Here is an 8,534-nt window from a genome sequence, read left to right as displayed (position 1 = left end):
TTATATTATGATCATCAGCTTCACTAAAGGGACTTCATGCCAGATTGATTTAAAGGATGAGTTCACTCTAAGTGGAGAAATACTGAAGGAGAACATGCTTGTGTGCTAAAGCACCAGAAAAGAGAAAAAGTGAATCTCTTAAAGATACTCTACAGGATGGACTTCTCATGTACACACACATGCATCATCAGGAGATTTTTATTAGAAGGAGGATACCTAGGGTTAGCGCAAAAGAAAGTGTTGACAATTCACAAGCGCTCCTCCACAGAGAGGAGGCATTCCTGGCTGAAGAGATCGGTACTAATGATACCGAGGGTCAGGGTGTCCCGCTTAACTTTGGCCACCCAGGAAGCTCTTCCCCTTAGCACACAGTATCATCAGTGCCAGCATGAAAGGGTCTGCAATGAGCTAGTTCAACTTGGCTAACAGTTCTTCCAGTTCTGGCCGAGCTTTGGATCTTCCCTTGAAGTCTTCTTCAGTGTGCTCCCTCACTGACAGTTTGACTCCTTCAGGAAGATTGCTTTGGATTATTTCCAAGAAAATCTCTGCAGATGTAGCACTCAAACCACTGATCTGGACCACTCACTCATGTGGTTTGAGAACTGAGTCCAGGAACATTTTGCTGCCTTGGTCCTGCAGCTGCAACACCTCCATAGTTTTGGTGGGCATCACATAACTTTCCTCGACTTTAACCGAGAGATGGTTGCAGAGGTTGTGAATATATTGGGCATAACTCTCTGCCAGGGCCATGTCATGTGCAGTCAGGTGAATATTTAAAACTCCATATTCATAATCTGTCCCCAGATGAATGGGTATCACTTCCACTTTCCCCTTCTTCTTGTGCTTTAACTAGGTGCTTGTATCTTCCAATGCCATGGGTGGGCTTTGACCTGTAGTGCCGACTGGTACTCAACAGAATGCCACCTGCAGAACAGATGGGATTCTCTCCTGAAATTCTGAACCTTAAGAGGGAAAAGACTTGCTGAAAAATGGTATTATTCCTCAGACACAGCACTTTTCCCAGAGCTCTGTTCATCTCTTGCTGCTGCGCAGCCTGTAATTATGCCAGTGAAGATCTGCCCAAGCAGCCGCGTCCCCTGAGCATCTAAAAACACTCTTTTTTTTGGTGTTGAACTGTATGAACTGTTTGTATTTTTTTTTAAGAAGGAGGCTCACTTTGAAATTAATCCCTTATCAGTCACATCATTTGCAAATATTTTCTCCCATTGTGTAGGTTGTCTTTTTGCTGTTTATGGTTCCTTTGCTGTGCAAAAGATTTTACGTTTAATTAGGTCCCATTTGTTTATTTTTGTGTCTATTTCCATTACTCTGGGAGACAGATATGAAAAAATATTGCTATGATTTATGTTAACGAGTGTTCTGCCTATGTTTTCCTGAAGGAGTTTTTTATTATCTGGTATTACATGTAGGTCTTTAATCCATTTTATTTTTGTATATGGTCTTAGAGAATGTTCTAACTTCATTCTTTTACAGTCTAGCTGTCCAGTTTTTGCAGCATCACTCATTGAAGAGACCATCTTTTCTCCATTGTGAATTCTTGCCTCCTTTGTCATAGATTGATTAACCTTAAGTGCCTGGGTTTTTCTGGGCTTTCTATCCTATTTGGGTGATTTTAGATGATCTGAGAGCCTTTCAAAAACAGTCAAAAGAAATAGGTGAATGGGTTTTATTAATATATTTTGTTTAACCTCGATATATCCAAGTATTATCATTTCAACAGGTTTTAACATTAATGGTATATTTTACATTCTTTTTCTCATACTAAGTCTTTGAAATCCAGTGTATAATTTGTACTTACAGCACTTCTCAATTAGGATGCTAAATTTTCATCAGGAATACTTAATCTGTATTTAAATTTCATAAAAATTGCAGTTGAAAAAGTAGGTTGGAATACCCACGTTGTTCCAAACATACTTAAGTTTTCTAATTAGGTGTTACATTGAAAAGTATAGTCAAACAAAAAGCTCCATGATTAATTGGGAGTCCATCTCAGTTTGCCAGCAGGCCCCCCCTCCCCCGTAGGGCAGGGTCTGCTTCACGCCCGGGTGAGGCTGCCCCGACAGTATTCTTGTTCTGCATTAGACACAGTACGTGCTCCCCACCTGCTCTGTCCATAGATGACCTAGCTTCCTACTTAACCAAAGTGTCGGGATTGATCAAAAGAAAATGGCCATCCTTCACATCTGGAGAATGTCACACCATTCGGCGATCACTGATCAGCCCACAGTTAGTGGACACCATGATGAGCTGCCCAGACTCCCCTCCCAGACGGACTGACACCCCAGAGTGGGAGTGTCACCGGCCAACAGCCCTCAGCTGCCAGTCCTCTCTGGGAATCTCCTCAGCTGAAAAGAATCATCTTGATCAAGGTCATGCCTCCTTTCTGGGCAGCCCCCATCCCTGATTGGCCAGAGTTTCAAAGGCCCATTTCTCTCCCCCACCCCACCTCCATCCCTTCCCCTCCCAGGTGTTGCTCCTTGAAGCACTCCCTGATCCACTTCCTGGTGCTAATCTTCACCTCAGAGTCTGTGCCCGAGAAGCTCGAGCTGTGACCGATGGCACCAGGAGTGGGTCCCTGAAAACAAATGCTAAGGTGGGATTCCGGAGTTGGATCACTGTCTACCTGCTGGTGATGAGGACCCCTTCACACTTGGTAGGGGGAGCCCCTCCCCAGCACAAGGTAACAACTAAATTGTTAAAACTTCCACCACTGACAAGCTGGGATGGTAGTCTGGTGGGAGAGAGTTCACTCGTGGGTTCCATAGGTCAGGAATTTGAGAAAGACAGAGGGAGGGAGAAATTAAGGATGGTGACCGGGCGTGGCTGTTGTTAAGCACAGTTAAGGCACGGGAAGAGAAAAGCTGAGAGTGATTCAGAGGCAATTAATGCAGCATGGCGTGAGGCCAGAAAGCCTCCTCCGGAGCATGGAAAGAGCCCCCCTTCCCCGATCCCTGTGGTTACAGTTACAGTTACAGTTACAGGGGGCCAGAAATCTGAAGACGGGGTCCAGGATGTCGGTACAGAACAGCCAAGCTTCAAAGGTTCAACTCTCAACCTAGAAAGGTCTGCCAGGCCAGGGTCAGGGCCCAGCAGGTCCACAGGCTCCCCAGCACTGCCCCCCCAGCCCCCGCTTGTGGCCATGAAGTTGGGCCAGGTCTGAGAAGTGAGGAAAGAAACTGTGTTCCAAGGGCACTGCAGGACCCCACCAGCAAGGCCAGGTGAGTACGACTGGGACTGGATGCTAAGAGCCCTGATGGGGGCGGGGCAGGACATAAAATCAGGTAAAGGAGAGCTTATTGATTTGGGAGCCCTGTCCCAAGATATAGGATTTAACATCCTGCTAGGACCCAGGGATGGTGCCAACATGCTGCTTGGATGGCTCCTAGAAGCATGGAAACAAGCACTGGACCACATTAAATGAAGGAGAAATGCTATAATGACCATCTCAGATGGTGGAAAAATGGATTTGAGGCTGAGCGAAGCGGGCATGGTAGGGTGGATGTGCTGTGTAAAGTCGGTGACTGTTCCATGGGGAAGCCCAGAAGATGCACACATCTGCCCAAGCAGGAAGGAATGTGCTAGTGAGAAGGGGACCAGCAGGCTGGGAAGGTCACCTGCAGGGCCCCTCTCTAAGCCAGGGTGGACAGTAGGAGATGCTGCTACAGAACAGAATGGCTGATGGCAATGTGCTGGGAGCCCGAGACACGGGGGCCAGGAGGATGCAGTTACCATGATGAGTGGGAAGATGGGAGAGGCAGCGGGGCCCTGGCCCGCACTGTAATGGCACTGGTTAGTAGGGTCTGGAAGCCCTTGGGCAGAATAGATGGACAGTGGACAGGGCACTGCTCAGTCTGTGCGATCACAAGAAATCAGGGAAGGATGACCATCAGGCTAAGTGACTTTGGTAAGCACTGTTGCATCTGTGGCTCCTCAGATTTGTACCAGACCTCCTTCGCCTTAATCAGAGTTAGGTGCTTCCTCCTGCACGCTCCCCTCCCCACTCCCTCTGCTGGAAACTCATGATGTTCCATTGGGCTCACCTGTTGACTTGACCGTCTCCAACTAGACTGTGGGCTTTACAGGGCAGGAGCCATTCCTCTCCTTATCCCAGAAAGCAGTGCCTCTAATCACGAGTGGAGGTCCTCAAAGTGGGGTCTTCAACCTTGCAGCTGCAGTGTGTGTGTGTGTGTGGGGTGCTGGCTCTTCAGTTGTGTGACTGGCAATGTGTTTATTGACAAAGCTGTCTTTGAAGCCGATGCTCTGGCAATCAAAAGTGCAGGTCAGGCACTTGCATTAAATTTTTTTTGTATATATATACATACATATATATATATACATATATATATATGTATGTGTATATATATGTATTGTATATATACATACATATATATATGTATATATATGTATTGTATATATATATATGCAAAATATATATATATAAATGTATATATATATTGAAGCATAGTCAGTTTACAATGTTGTGTCAGTTTCTGGTGTACAGCATAATGCTTCAGTCATACATGAACATACATATATTCGTTTTCATATTCTTCACCATAAGTTACTATAAGATATTGAATATGGTTCCCTGTGCTATACATTATAAACGTGTTGTTTATCTATTTTATATATATTAGTTAGTATCTGCAAACCTCAAACTCCCAGTTTATCCCTTCCCACTCTCTTCCCCTCCTGGTAACCATGAGTTTGTTTTCTATGTCTGTGAGTCTGTTTCTGTTGTGTAAATAAGTTAGTCTTTTTTTTTTTAATTCCACATATAAGTGGTATCATATGGTATTTTTCTTTCTCTTTCTGGTTTACTTCACTTAAAATGACATTCTCCAGGTCCATCCATGTTGCTGCAATGGCATTACTTTATCATTTTTTATGGCTGAGTAGTATTCCATTGTATAAATATACCACAACTTCTTTATCCAGTCATCTGTTGATGGACATTTACGCTGTTTCCATGTCTTGGCTACTGTAAATAGTGCTGCTATGAACATTGGGGTGCTGGTGTCTTTTGGAATTAAGGTTCCCTCTAGATGTATGCCCAGGAGTGGGACTGCTGGATCATAGGGTAGGTCTATGTTTAGTGTTTTGAGGAATCTCCCTACTGTTTTCCATAACAGCTGCACCAAACTTCATTCCCACCAGCAGTGTAGGAGGGTTCCCTCTTCTCCACACCCTCTCCAGGATTTATCATTTGTGGACTTTTGAATCATGGCCATTCTGACTGATGCGAGGTAATAATACTTCATTGTAGTTTTGATTTGCATTTCTCTGATAATTAGTGACATTGAGCATTTTTTCATGTGTCTGTTGGCCATTCATATGTCTTCACTGGAGAATTGTTTGTTGAGGTCTCCTGCCTGTTTTTGGATTGAGTTGTTTTTTTCTTAAGTTGTATGAGCTGTTTATATATTCTGGAAATTAAGCCCTTGTCAGTCTCATCTTTTGCAAATATTTTCTCCCATTTTGTAGGTTGTCTTTTTGTTTTGCTTATGGTTTCCTTTGCTGTGCAAAAGCTTATTAAGTTTAATGAGGTCCCATTTGTTTATTTTTGCTCTTATTTCTATTGCCTGGGTAGACTGCCCTAGGAGAACATTGCTAACATTTATGTCAGATAATGGGTTTTTAAAAATACACTTTTATTGAAGTATATATAGTCAGTTTACAATGTGTCAATTTCTGGTGTACAGCACAATACTTCAGTCACATAGGAACATACATACATTCTTTCTCATATTCTTCTTCATCACAAGATTACAAGATATTAAATATGGTTCCCTGTGCTATGCAGTATAAACTTGCTTATTGTATATATATTAGTCAGTATCTGCAAATCTCAAACTTCCAATCTATCCCTTCCCACCCCCTTCCTCCCCTACCGGTAACCATAAGTTTGTCTTCTGTGTCAGTGAGTCTATTTCTGTTTTGTAAATAAGTTTGTCTGTCTTTTTCTTTTTTTAGATTCCACATATGAGTTATACCATATGGTACTTCTCTTTCTGTTTATGGCTTATTTCACTTAGAATGACATTGTCCAGGTCCATCCATGTTGCTGCAAATGGCATTACTTCATTATTTTTTATGGCTGAGTAGTATTCCATTGTATAAATATATCACAGCTTCTGTCCATTAACTTTTAAGCACCAGGGATTGGACCCATGATATCTTACCAGGTCAGGGGAGGACAAGTGGCAGCAGTGAGTGAAGTGGTGGCACAGAGAGCGGAGGCCTCTGCTGCATTGCCCTTTCGGTGGTGCCACTGGTTTCCAGGGGCTGGGCAATTGCACTCGTCTGGCTTAGGAGAGGTAGTCCAGGCATGACCCAGTGACTCAGTGGTCACAGGCAGGGGTCTCCCATCCTCCTTACCCCAGAGCCCGACCTTGGGCATTGACAGCAACCTTCCAATCCAGTTCACTCTTCTTGGCCTCAGGGTGTGGAGGACCCTTAAGTACATTACCAATCAATTCAGGTCTTTATAATTAGTGGTCTAATCATCTTGTTAGCCATGGCCTTGATCATGCAGCTCTGGGGAGATTGTTGAATTATTACACAGCAATGACATTTGGGGATGGATAGCGCAGGCAACACACAACAGATATAGCAGGACAGACCTCCAGCAATGGGTGTTCCCTTCCCAGACTGCGTTACCCACTTGGGTTGGTCAGTAAGCCAGCAAGGGCTCTCCCCTTGGTTAAGTGCAAGGGCAATCATGCCGTCCTCCCTGCCTATCTCAGCCTATGGTCAGTGATGCTGTCAGCTAGAAATGCCTGGGGGGCACTCACCTGAGATCCCCACAGACACCTCCCCTTCTGGAATCAATTTTGTGGCAAGGCCAGGCCTTGGAGTTCTCATTATGATTGCAAGATGCCCTTAGCAATAACTGTCAGGAAACTTTGGGGAAAAAAAGCAAGGTTATAACTTGCAGGTCCTGGAGGGTACACGGCATGCCTGGGGCCACATGCAAGGTTGCAGGTGGAGAGTACAGGCTTGGGGTTCTGCTTTTACTGGGGCTGAGGGTGGGGGCCTAGGGTTTTGTGGGTTCACTCTTAATTGGTGAATTTAAAACATAAGAGCAGGAATTAAAATGCAGAGGGAAAAGCAAGAGGCCAAACAGTTATAGAAGTCAACCAGAGATCTTTAAAACAAAGGAAACTTGGCAGGGAGTGGGGAGGAGGTAGCCTGGCTCTTGATCCAGTTGTGTGGCTGGCAATGTGTTTATTTGAGATAGCTGTCTTTTAAATGGATGCCTCAGTTTTCAAAAGCTTAAGTCAGGCACCTGTGTTACAATTAAAAAAAAAAAAAACAACAAAAAACTCCAAAACTCAACAGTCAGGTACTTACACTACAGTTATCTTGTTACTGACTTCTAATTTAATTCTCTTGTGGTCAGGGAACACACTCTGTATGATTTCAATCCTTTTCAACAACTTAAGACTTGTATGGCCCAGCATATGTCTATTTTGGTGAATGTGCTTTGTGCCTTTGAAGAATGTATATGAACATTCCATCAGTGTCAGTTAGATCAAGGTGATTAATAGTGGTGCTCATATTTTCTATATCTTGATTGAATGTTTGTCTAGTTCTATTAGTTGCTGAGAGAAGATGTTAAAATCTTCAGTTATGCTTGTGGGTTTGTCTTGTCTTCTTTGAAATATGTCCAGTTTTGCATTTGTCTATTTTGAAACTTATTAGCGCATACATGTTTTTGTCTTCCTGAATTGACTGCTTTGTCATTATGATTATCCTTTATCTCTAGTAATACTCTATCCTGAATTCTACTTTATTTGATATTAATAGTACCACTCCAAGCTTCTTAGGTTTACCGGTTATATCATATTTCCCCCATCCACTTACTTTCCATCTGTGTCTTCATATTAAAAGCATGATTCTTACAGAGCATATAGTTTGGTATTCCTTTTTTTAATTTTAATTTTTTATCCATGAGACTATTTCTGCCTTTTGTTAATATGGTTGAACTTTGGGTCTACCATTTTACTTTTTGTTTGTCCCTCCCCCCTTTAAGTTCCTTTGTTTTTGCCACCTTTAGGGTTAAAAACATTCTTAAGAGTTCCATTTTAATTTATCTACTAGCTTTTTTGATATACTTTTTTTCATGATTTGTTTCAGGGGTTGCTCTAGATTACATTATACCTGAACTTTCCAAATTCTTAGAATTGGTGTTGTACCACTTCATGTACTTTGAGCAAATTCTTTAGCCTCTCTAAACGTTAGTTTATTTATAAACAAGAATAATAAACTTGCCTCATGGGTTACTGTTACTTGTTGAATGGGCTACCGCGTATAAAGCAAACGGTATATAGCCAAGAGCAGGACAAGCGAGCAGATCCCATTGCCACCGTGGCGACAGCAGTGCTGCTGCCTCTGCGACTGGCCTGGTGGGAGTTGCTGCCGTTGTTGTTCGACCTCTATTAGCATTTGGCCTCCTGAGGCCACAGGGGACCCATTCTGATGTCCTCACCACCTTGACCCCCTTAAGGCCA

The 8,534-nt window shown here is 43.2% G+C and overlaps 1 pseudogene; it reads right to left on the bottom strand.

Moving 5' to 3' along the window:
- Positions 1-394: 394 nt before the first annotated feature.
- On the bottom strand, positions 395-1,092 carry LOC102525551 (large ribosomal subunit protein mL48 pseudogene; annotated as a pseudogene).
- Positions 1,093-8,534: the final 7,442 nt, after the last annotated feature.

Source organism: Vicugna pacos, chromosome 9 (assembly GCF_048564905.1).
Source record: "Vicugna pacos chromosome 9, VicPac4, whole genome shotgun sequence".
Lineage (NCBI taxonomy): Eukaryota > Metazoa > Chordata > Mammalia > Artiodactyla > Camelidae > Vicugna > Vicugna pacos.
Note: the sequence above shows the minus strand (reverse complement) of the source record. Positions and strands in the feature narration are given on the sequence as shown.